Source organism: Oxyura jamaicensis, chromosome 1, assembly GCF_011077185.1.
Source record: "Oxyura jamaicensis isolate SHBP4307 breed ruddy duck chromosome 1, BPBGC_Ojam_1.0, whole genome shotgun sequence".
Taxonomy (NCBI): domain Eukaryota; kingdom Metazoa; phylum Chordata; class Aves; order Anseriformes; family Anatidae; genus Oxyura; species Oxyura jamaicensis.
In genome coordinates this window covers 156,362,682-156,374,946 of record NC_048893.1, presented here as the reverse complement: position 1 = coordinate 156,374,946, position 12,265 = coordinate 156,362,682, and the positions used below count along the sequence as shown (strand labels likewise).

The following is a 12,265-nucleotide window of genomic DNA, read 5'->3' as shown; positions in this document are numbered from 1 at the left end:
GAATATTATATAATATTATCCATTCCAGAAAGAGAAACATGAGCTTTCATTAAACAAACAAGCAATATTTAACGAGTCTTTCTGCAAAGTAGAAAGGCAGTGTGATCTCTGGTTTTAGTCAAGTGAATATATCTCTGGATATAGTAAAGAAAAAAAATGTTCTGCCTAGCTACAATTTTGCTGTGGATACTGTGGATCAGTTCTCCAAGAGGTCACACAGCTCCTTTACCTCATGAATTACCTCATGAATGTTAGCTGCATCATCAGCAAAGAGATCTGTTTCAGTGAGTAGTAGATCATTCTAAAAAAACAAACAAACAAAAAACTATTTCAGCTGTTGTGAACACAAATGACAGTGCTATATTAGGAAACATTTTCAACAGTAGGTGGTCTAGTTCATACTTAATATCTCAAATAACTTTTAACACTTAAATATGAAACTAACAGTTAAACAATAATTATCCAAATTTAAAGATTTTAGTGACTGTTAGTGAGAATTCTCTGGTTAATCTATGAAAGTGTTTAAGTGAAAATATTCCCTGACACAGGTGGTCCTGTTTCTTTATTACCCTTGAAAAGCTGTTGTTGCCACTTTCATTATAAATAAATAAATAAATAAAAATTATAGCACTAAGAGTATTTCCTACATTCTGAGAATAAGGTTCTTTAAAAGAATCATTGACTATATCATGAAAGTACATTTCCACTATGTATAGATCAGATATAAGATTTGCGTTGTAGCAATATTGCTAAAAATGCAAGTGGCTAATGCCCAAACACTCTCTGAGGAGAGGATACCTTAAGGAAATGAACCCAAGATTCTGAGCGTATCTTAGTATTCATTGCCTGATTTCCTAAAATAACTATGTCTCTGGTTCTCTTCTGAGCTAAGTGAAGAAGAAATCAGGCTGTGAAAGCGTAAGGGAACAGTCAACTCTATTAGAAATATTTATTTAATTAATTATTTATTTTTCTCTACTATTAAAGAATTACAGAGTTCCTTAACCTACAAACTCAACTAGTAAATTACGTCCAGGAATATTACGCTTTTGTTAGAAAGAATGTGGAATAATCTCTTTATCCATGTGGAAAAAAAGCATTAATCACCCTAGAAATGGTAATCGTTAAGCAACAGTCCTAAAAACAATTTACAGGCACGCTTAATTTCAACTCCCTATAAAATTCTTTTGATGTCTTTGAGATAGCTTTTGCTTGAAGTCCATGAGTTATATTAAATATTCTGTAAATAAAGAATAACAGAAGCAGAGTTCAGCCTAACATCTGAGAAGCAGGACATTGTAATGTTTACTTGGCCTGCAACTTAATAAGACTTTGGATGAAAAGAATGCAGAGATAGATAATGTATGATTCGTAGTAAGTTTCGGAGTGATGCCCCTCAAGTGTAATTGTAGCAATACTGCAATATTAATTTTTCACTAAAATTTAGAGTACTAAGACTCCAACACAGTTTTTATGCTTGAAAGGTGACTGCCTGATCCTGTTTTTTCTCTTGTACACCTTTTCTCTTGACATACATAGGGCAGCCTTGGAGTTCCTCAATACTGTACTATTTGTGAAAAACTCACTGGAATCATTTTGTTGGCTTGGGAATCATAGAAGCAAAAGAAAATTTAATTATGTCCCTTTCCTCATGATGTGCTCTGTAGTGACTGAAGTTAGATTAGAGGTTTCAATGCAGTTCTGAGTTAAAATTTCCATGTTGTTGAAATCCTGAGATGATTTCTAAATCAGTTTTCTATTTCCACTACACCACAGTACTATCAAAACCAGTATTTAATCTTGCTGAATCCTGGTTTATTTTCTTTGAGAACAAATTATCTACTGCATTCTATCAATAACAAAGGCTCCAGTGATGCCAAAAGAAGGTTTTCAGATATACAGATACTACAGAAACAACTTGCTCAGATTAGGTGAAGCATTAACTTTTAAATAGCTTAGTGTTAAATGGGATGAATCTCAAGTTTTAGATTGGTTATGCTGACTTTTCATTCATTACTATATATGCTGATGCAGAGAATCATCTATCTGCTTTAGGTCAAAATAAATCTATGCTACCTTCTGGCTTTCTAGAGTGTATCTCAATTTCTTTTGAATGAAGAACAGCTAGCTAAATGAGTCATGGGAAGAATGTGGTAAACCTGATAATTGTTTGATTAGTCTTCTCTATAGCACAACATATTAGGAATATTACTATGTTAAAATAGTTTGCACAAATGTGTTTAATAAAAAGTTCTTTGTTTAAATATGTGCACATTTCATAGACTGCAAAATCAAACATTGTCGTATGCAAATAAACCAAAAAACGTTATCCACACTAGAAAACACAGTTATGAAGGGGAATTTTCAGACATTAGAATAGTTTACAAATATGTTCTTCACCAAAATAGAATTACATATGCAAGAAGAAATGTTGCAGATAATTCCTTCTCAATCCATATCTTGTACCAGTATGTTTCTTATATGCACCAGTTTTGTTTTCAGTCAGTTCAATTAGAGTTATGAACTTCTCTGGCCAAAACTTTAATCTAGATTGACAAAGGAAGCAAAACACAATGCTGCTTGAAGAAATTTGTTCATTATTGTGTTCCCAGGCCAGCAGTTAATGAGTTGAGGAGAATAAACCAACAGGGAAGGCAAGAGATTTGTCTTTCAGAATATCTTTTTCTTTCTGAAAGGTTGTACTTCTTTAGATCAGTTCAGGTAATTTAGTTACTGGGGATGAGCGTGCAGAGCAGACAGGGAAGTGAAGCAGGTAGATGAATATTCAGTTACTCTCTGTATACCACGATTGTCTGTTTCCTCAGAGAGAGGAAAAAAAAAAAAAAAAAGCATCTGTCACATATGCAATTCAGTGATCTGGGATTTGAGGCTTGGAAAGCTAGAGAAAGGTTATGCTAGATTAAAGCCTCAGACTTTAACATTAGTGATTGGCTCATTATTGATAGTGTTGGACTTAATGCTTATACTCAAGGGTACTGCTTATGTGCTATGATCTATTTCAGAGATTGTGAAGCTCAAAAATTCAGTCTGATACACCATGAAAACTTGCTATCTAACAAAGAATGTATAAGATAAAAAACTCTGAACTGGTGTCAGAAATGTGGAAGGTTTCTTCCATCTATTAATTTGGTTAGAATAATTCATTATCCACTCTGTAGCTGTCATCTTTAACAATAGTTTAGAAATTGCAACTAAGATTTTTAGACATTTTATAAGGACTGATGATAATTATGTCAGTCTTTTTGCTTACTCTTAGACACATGCTTGATTATGATATTTACATAATGCAACTGAGCAGGTAGACAAAATTTTTGTTTGTTTGTTTAGTTTAATTCTTGCATGATAGCTAAGTAGCATGCATTGCTATTTTTATTTTTAGTATTATATAATGGTTTAAAAGTAGGAGGGAATAACAACAAGATAGTTATATAAATCCTCCTCTACATAGATCAGAATAAAGTTTTATTACAGACTTCTGTAATATTAAAAAATATCTGTATGGCAGATGATGGTCTGATATATTGATTTATGCTTGTCGCAACTCACATGGAAATAACAGATGGCCAAAAAAAAAAAAAAAAATTATCTTCTTCAAGTTAATATCAGTTAAAGATAGACAAAACTTTTCTGTCTGAAATTCCTGCTTTTTTTTTGTTGTTGTTTGTTTGTCTGTGTTTGCTTGTTTATTTGTTTTTGACTTAGTAAAATGAAAAAGAATAGTGCAGTTTAAATAATGTTTACATGAGCATCGTTATATTTTAAGATACTTTATATTTGAAAAAGTAAAAATAAAATAAAAATTACTATATTTTTGCAAAGTATGCAAAAACACCCTAGTTCTAATCGGGAATATAGCACAGACATCACTGCAAATTTTTCTAAATTTGTTTGCATAAATTTTTCATATTTTACCCTCAGCTAGATATCCTTAAAGAGTGGACATTTACTCAAACAAACCATATTTGTCTCTGATCTAAATGTTATAATTATCCAGGTGGTAAATATATAACAACTATTGTCTTATTACCACGTACTTAGCAAGTGATTGTAGCATGTCTTGCTTTGAAATTTGAGAATTTGTGAGCTGATGCTTAATGTACTACGCATGTTGCAAGAGTAAATTTTAGTTGTATTCCAATGTTTGAATTAATGTGAGATGGAAAAGACGCTAAATGTCTTTTGTTTAAATCTTTTGTTTAAAATACACGTAGAAATATGGACTTTTTTTTTTGTTTGGTTGGGTATTAGAGTACTGTTTGTTGGGAGGGGGATTACTTTTTCTCTTAAAAAATAATAAAGGTGAATAAACTTGTGTCCATGTTTCAAAATGCAAGGAGATATACAGCACTTTGTGTTGTAGGATGTATATAGTATATATATATATACATATACACATATATGTATATATATACACATGTATATGTGTATATATATACACATATATTTACATCAGCTTGCCAGCTAATTCACTGGCAAATGCTCCCAGTGTATCCTTTCTCATTCTGAGTCTCAGAGGAACAATGCATACCCATGGCCACTAGAAGCATGAGAAAAGAGTGCTTAAAGGGAAAGTATCAGAGAATTCTAATTTGGTCACAAAATATTGAATGTTCTTGACTGAGATTTCCTCACGTTAGGTCTTTTGAGAAATAGTCAAGATGGGTACAATCAGAAAAATATCACACTTCTTTTCAAAAATAGAAGTAAGATCCAGGGAACTAAAGGCCAGTCAACATAACCTCTGTCCTAGGAAGACTATGGAGCTAGTCCTTCTGAAAATATGCCTAGGCATATGAAGAAAAGAAGGAAATTGGGAACAGTCAATGTGGTTTTACCAAGGGCATACAATGCCTAATCAACCTGACAGTGTTCTAGGATATGAAAACCTACCTAGTGAATAAGGGAAGAACACTGGATGTTGTTCATCTTGATTTTGGAAAGGTTTTCAGCTAGACAATATTACAGATAAAGAAACCTCCATGCATTAATTTTAAAATTTATATAGAACTGTTAAACTTTTACCCAAGTGATCATTTTTGCTATCATTATTTCTTAAAAATACCTTTCCATTTTTTTTTAATTTCTTTTTCAATTCATTTTCAAATAAAGTATCTCCTGTAACCAAATTCAGATTTTAACTGACATTTAACTAACATTCTGACATTACTCCCACATAACCACACAATAATCATATTTGTTCTAATATTATGCTTTTGGTTTATTTATCTACACATTTTTATATTGTGGATGCTTATTGGGCTACTTTCAGTCCTCTTCATTTCTGAAAGCAAAATAGATTCAGATACTCCTCTAAAACGTGTTGAAAATCAATTTAAAATAATGTTCATCTACTGAGATTATTAATTCTATTTTCTTGAATTTTTCAGAAGTCCTTTACTTCTAACTTCTGAAATACAAGAATGTTTATTATGATTTTGACTTGTGTTGACTAAACTTGGGAATGATTATTAATGATACAAAGTATCTACAATTTAGGAAGGGTTATCTTATGTCTCTTTGGTGCACCATTTAAAATATGTATCAAGCTGGAAGGTTACAAAAACAATCAGAGCCTTAGAGCTCCATACTCATTATTAGAGTAGAAAACATTACTGATGATATGCTACTTAATTTGCTCTTTCACTTACTCATCTGATTTTCATTCAATGCTGAAAAAGTCAGCTTTAACACAAAGCCACCTTGAAAGATTCAGGGAATATCTGTTGTTGGAGGAGCAAAGAAAAGCTAGACAGAATTCTGCTTTTGTTCTGAACTTCATATTATAATCCCTTACTCAGAGAAACTAAGAAAGATGGAAATTTTAGTAACTGATTCACAATAATATCATTTTTACACGTGTTGCCTATTTATTTTTAATATCAGAATCCTGGGTTTTGACTTATTAAACCATGAAATTTTAAAAAGGGTTTAAAGGCTTCCTGTGGTTTAACCCCGCTGGCAGCTAAACACCACACAGCCATTCGCTCACCCTCTCCCCTCCCTCTCTGGGATGGGGGAGAGAAAAGGGAAAGTGAAGCCTGTGAGTTGAGATAAAGACAGTTTATTAAGACAGGGAAATAATAATAATATTAATAATAATATTAGTACTACTAATAATAATGTGTATGAAATAAGTGATGCACAATGCAATTGCTCACCACCCGCTGACCAATGCCCAACCTATTCCCGAGCAGCCAGGCCCCTACCCCGGCTAGCCATCCCTATATATTGTTTGGCATGATGTCAGATGGTATGGAATACCTCTTTGGCCAGTTTGGGTCAGCTGTCCTGGGTCTGTCCCCTCCCAGCTCTTGCTGCACCCCCAGCCTGCCTGCTGGCAGGACAGAGTGAGGAACTGAAAAGTCCTTGGCTTAGTATAAGCATTGCTCTGCAACAATTAAAACATCAGCATGTTATCAGCACTCTTCTCATCCTAATCCAAAAACATAGCACCCTACCAGCTACTAGGAGGAAAAATAACTCAGTCCTAACTGAAACCAGGACAAGGTTTCATTTAAATATTTAAAATACTTCTAATACCACTTTAAAAGGAATGACTTAATAGAGAATTTTTTGGAGGCACAATATAGGTTTTAACAGTTGACATCAGTTAAACTGCAATACAAAAGTTATATGTAACCTCTCTAGATGATGGGTGTTGCAGAATTGAATCAGCCTGTTATTAGCAGAAAGATATATCCTGCTTATGAAATAGAAGGTATGCAGAAGCAAAACCTGCCATTTTTTGAGAGGACTGCACCTATTATTCCCCCCAAATAATTGAAGCTTCTCTTGTTTTAATACAACAGTAGTTTAAAATATATCCAGAACTGAAATACAAGGTGTAAATGGTAAGCAGAGAACAGTTGTACCATTAAGGTAAGCACCTTAAGTTGTACCATTAAGGTAAGCAAAAGTATAGAACATTGTAGTCTTATTACTGAGGGTTTTCTTTTTTTTTTTTTTTTTTTTTTTTTTTTTACAAAACTTAGAAGTAAAGAAAAAAATGGAAAAGTGAAAAGTTATATCAGACATAATGTAAAAAATACATAAATATAAATGTTTTATGTTTTACATTTACGTTTTACATAAATGTAAAAAGGACAGCTGTGAGAGATTATACTTGGCCAATTGAGAAATATATTATTAGTTTTTCTTTGCATGTTTCCTTAACAGGTACTTGCTGTTTCTTCAGAAGGAGAGCACTCCTCATAGCATCTGGCTTTGTATAGATAGATTTATACATTTCAAAACATCAATATGTTGAAATCATTTGTAAGCTTTGGGTTTTATATTTTTTGACAAAAAGAAACAGTAATGTTTGAAACACAAAATGAATCCACCTCTGTTGCTAATTTCTGCAAAATACAGTCTGAATGCTAGTTGTGTTTCAGTAGAAGATGGTAGCAAACATTGACTTTGGAAGTAACAGAAGGGTCTTAGAAATTATTAAATACAAAATCCACAAGTATTTGCTGTATTCACAATATGGGTGAATGAAGGTGACATAATAATTGTACTGTGCTGGATTTTGTCTAGTGTACTTTGTTTGTACAATAAGAAGTCTAAAAATAAGAAGGCTTCTATAATTCCTTAAGCTAAAATATCATGAATTCAATGAGAAATGACATGGTACAGGGAAATCTATACAAAAACAGAGAATGTTTCCAGGGCTTGACATATTAGGTTCAGTATTATGAACCTGGAGGACGAGGTTCATAGTCATAGAATTATAGCATATGCTGAGTTCAAAGGTACTCACAAGGATCACTGAGTGCAACTCATGGCTCCATGCAGGACAATCAAAAAATCAGACCATATCTCTGAGAGCATTATCCAAACGCTTCTTGAATTCCAGTGGGCTTGTTGCAGTGACCACTTCCCTGGGGAGGTTGTTCCAGTGCTTAACCACTCTCTTGCTTTAGAAACTTCTCTTAATATACAGCCTGAACCTTCCCCGTCACAGCTCCATGCTATTTCCTTGAGTCTTATCACTGTTCACCTGCCCTTCCATACCCCTCATGAGAAAGCTGTAGGCTGCCGTGAGGCTTCCCCTCAGCCTCCTCTTCTTTAGACTGAACAATCCAAGTGAGAAATCCAAATGATAACTGCCAGCCACTGGGACAGGTGCTATGGCTGTTCCCAAACCAGTTGTTGGGAAAAAGGTGGACCAGCATGAGTGAGGCAAGTGTAAGCATTCATTTTGGTCCTCCATCCAGGTAATTTATGGAAACATTAAAGGAAACTGGTCCTAAAATGGAGCCCTTAGGAACCCCACTTGTGACCAGTTGCTGGCCTGATGTAATCCTTTGAGCCTGATTCATCAACCAATTATTCACCTATTGTATTATGTATTTGTCTAGCTGCATACTGTACATTTTTCCAGAAAGGTACTGTGAGAAACAGTATTAAATTCTTCACTGAAATCCAAAAAGCCTATATCAACTGTTTTCCCCTGGTCAGCTAGGTGAATAACCTTGTCTTAAAAGGAAATTAAGTTACGTAAACAGGATTTTCACCTCAGGAACCCATGTTGGCAGTGACCTATGACTGTGTTGTCTTTCAGGAGTTTTTCAATAACTCGCAGGAAACTTCTCCATAATTTTACCTGGCACTGAAGTAAGACTGACAAGCTTGTAATTACCAGGGTCTTCTTTCTTGCCCTTCTTGAAAACTGGGACATTTACCAGGTTCCAGTTGACTAGGACCTCTCCAGATCCCCAAGAAAAATACCTGAGAGAGGTGTTATGACATCAGCCTGTTCTTTGTGTACCCTTTGTGGAAACCCATTGGGTCCCATAGACTTATATGCATACAAATGCACAAGTTTGGAATTGACTGTGTTCTGCAGTCATGGTCCTCCAAACTGGGGCTCCAGGGGTCCCAGGGCCCATCATCAGTGTTGAAATCAGAGGAAAGGAATGCATTAAATATCTCTGCTTTATCTATGTCCTTCAAGTAACAGGCCAACACTATACCTGTTCTGCCTTTTGCTGTTAATATATTTATAAATACCCTTTTTATTGTCCCCTACAGTACTGATCAACTTCAACTCTAATTGAGCTTTGGCTGCATGATTTTTCTCCCTTCATTGACATCAGCATCTCTGTGGTATTCCTATATCACCTGACCTCACTTCCAATATACATGTACTTTCTTTTTCTGCCTAAGTAGTAGAAGAAGATCCATGGTCAGCCAAAATATTCTACTTCCCTGTCTGCTTGATTTCAGATATTTTGTAACTGCCTGTTCCTGTACTCTTAGGAGGTGATACTTAAAATCTTCATAGCTGAGGCAGTCTTTGGAATCCTTTGTGCAAAACTGAAAAAGTTGTAAAGAAATACAATTTAAAACATCCCTAGAACATCTTCAGAACAACAAACACTGTATATTTGGAACTGTCTTTTCAGAATATTCTTCAGGAGAAAAAAAAAAAAAAAAAAAAAAGATAAAAAAATGTTTTATTGCTTGCATTTATAGTGACTCTTTCTTGAAAAAAGACAGCAGTTTTCTGACAGAATATAGGATGCATTTGAGCTCATAAAATTCATATGTCATGTCTCATGAGGAAATTGTGTTTCAGATGTATTTTTGATAAGGGCACTAGTAGAACTTAAAGTGGTCTTACAGTGACAGGTCTCTCGTATAACAGTAGAATTGTGTTGATTCCTAACATTCGTCAACTGGTACAACTTGTCCAAATGCATAATTGATACATACCTCTTATTTTAAGATAGAAGGAAGGAATCTGATTCATCATGAAGAAGTAGAAAATCAAAATGTACTATCTGAAGGCTACTGTCTCAATATAAAGACTTCCTGGGAGTTCATTTATAGGGTAGTAGAGAGGGAACAGTATCATATAATCTAAATCAGATTGTTTAAATATCTTATGTCTAAATCTCAGCTTCATTTCCTGGGAGCCCTTTACTGTCAATGCAGAAAAGCCAACAGTTCTAAAGAAAAGTTTATGTATCCAGTCTTAGACAGCTGTATAAGCATGCAGTGAATCATTTCTATAGGTATCTATACTGGCTATAAACAAAGTCTTTGAATTTGCCCTCAATAGAAATAGAATTGCCCTCAATAATGATTTTCCATTAAACATATAAAAAAGTAATGACTTTTCTATGTTCTATGAAAAAGCAGTCTAGAAGGCTACTGGAGTGCATGGATGATAACTTCCTGACTCAGATGGGTAGTGAGCCCTCTAGACCTACTGTTCATGAATGGAGAAGGCTGATGGCAGATGTGGTGGTCAGGAACTGTCTTGGGCAGAGTGACCATGGAATAATAGACTTCTCTATTCTTGTTGAAGTCAGGAGGGGGGTCAGTAAAACTGCTACCTTGGACTTCCAGAGGGCAGCCTTTGAATTGTTCAGGATGCTCATAGGGTGGGTCCCTTGGGAGACAGTCCTGAAGGGCAGAGGGGTCCAGGAAGGCTGACACTCCTCAAGAAGGAAGTCATAAAGCCGCAGGAGCAGGCTGTCCCCATGTGCCATAAGATGAGCTGGCGGGAAAGAAGACAGGTGTGGCTGAACAGGGAATTTTGCTGAGTATTTGGGAGAAAAAGAGAGATGGTGTCCGGTAGAAGAAGGGACAGACAACTTGGGGAGAGTACAAGGAAGTTGCCAGCATATGCAGAGAAAAAAAATATCAGGAAGAACAAAGCCCAGCGTGAGCTAAACCTGGCCAGTATGGTTAAGGATAACAAAAAATGTTTTCACAGATATATTAGCAGCAAGAGGAAGGCCAAGGAGAATCTCCATCCTTTACTGGACGCAGAGGGGAACATGACTACTTAGGATAAGGAAAGGGTGAGGTTCTTAACACGTCTTTGCATCTGTCTTTACTAGCCAGACCACTTATCCTTGGATTATTCATCCTCCCAACCTGGATGTCTGGGATGAGGAGCAGAATAACCTCCCCCCTCCCCACACCCCATCCCCCAGTTCAGGTGGAAATAGTTAGAGACCTGCTGCTCCAGCTGGACTGTCACAAGTCCATGGGGCCAGATGGGATCCACCCAAGGGTGCTGAAGGACTTGGCAGATGAGATTGCTGATTCACTTTCCATCATCTATGAGAGGTCATGGTCATCCAGAGAGGTCCCAGATGACTGGAGACTTGCTAATGTGATGCCCATTTATAAGATGGGTAGTAAGGAGGATCTGGGGAACTACAGGTCTGTCAGCCTGACCTTGGTGCCAGGAAAGGTGATGGAACAGGTCATCTTGAATGCAATCACGCAGCCTATGCGGATCAGGCCCAGTCAGCATGGGTTCACGGAAAGCAAGTCCTGCCTGACCAACCTCATCTCCCTCTATGACCCGGTGACCCACCTGGTGGATGAGGGAAAGCCTGCTGATGTAGTCTACCCAGACTTCAGCAAGGTCCCACAATATTTGCCAGGAGAAGCTGACAGCCCATGGCTTGGACAGGTACACTCTTTGCTGGGTTAAAAACTGGCTGGACAGCCGGAACCAGAGAGTAGTGGTGAATGTAGTTAAACACAGCTGGCAAATGGTCACTGGTGATGTTCCCTGGGGGTTGATGTTGGGACTTATTCTCTTTAATATCTTTACTGATGATTTGGATGAGGGAATTGAGTGCACCCTCAGTAAGTTTGCAGATGACACCAGGTTCAGGGGAACTGTTCATCTGTTGGTGGGTAGGAAGGCCCTGCAGAGGGACCTGGATAATTTGGATCAGTGGTCCAAGGCCAATGGGATGAGGTTCAACATGGCTAAGTACCAGGTCCTGCACTTTAGCCACAATAACCCCAAGCAATGCTACATTGGGGCAGAGTGGCTGGAAAGATGGGCAGAGGAAAAGGATCTGTGAGTGTTGCTCAATGAACATGAACTTGAACATGAGCCAGTAGTGTGTCCAGGTGGCCAAGAAGACCAACAGCATCCTGGCTTGTGTCAGAAATAATGTAGTCATCAGGACCAGAGGGGTTACCCTGTACTCAGCTCTGGTGAGGTCGCACCTGTACTGGGTCTGGCTGGGATGTTAACTTTCCCTGCAGCAGCCCATACAGTGCTGCGCTCTGCACCTGTAGCTAGAACAGCAGTGGTATCACACTGGTGTTGTGTCTGCTGCTGAGAAGTGCTGGCACAGCATCAGGACTCTCTCTAACCCTCCTAGGGAGTGGGCAAAAAGTGAGAAAGAAACATCAGCAGGGCAGCTGACCTCAACCAACCAAAGGGATGTTCCATACCATATGATGTCACACTCAGCAA

At 36.8% G+C, this 12,265-nt stretch overlaps 2 long non-coding RNA genes across 2 annotated transcripts in view; both read left to right on the top strand.

The window, feature by feature from the left end:
• Positions 1-12,265, top strand: part of LOC118163220 — a 742,076-nt gene that overhangs the window by 385,945 nt on the left and 343,866 nt on the right. The window lies entirely within an intron of this gene.
• Positions 8,567-12,265, top strand: part of LOC118163204 — a 29,828-nt gene continuing 26,129 nt past the window's right edge. The window contains exon 1 of the long non-coding RNA XR_004748918.1: positions 8,567-8,717. This is a non-coding gene — a long non-coding RNA (uncharacterized LOC118163204). The remainder of the gene's footprint in view (positions 8,718-12,265) is intronic.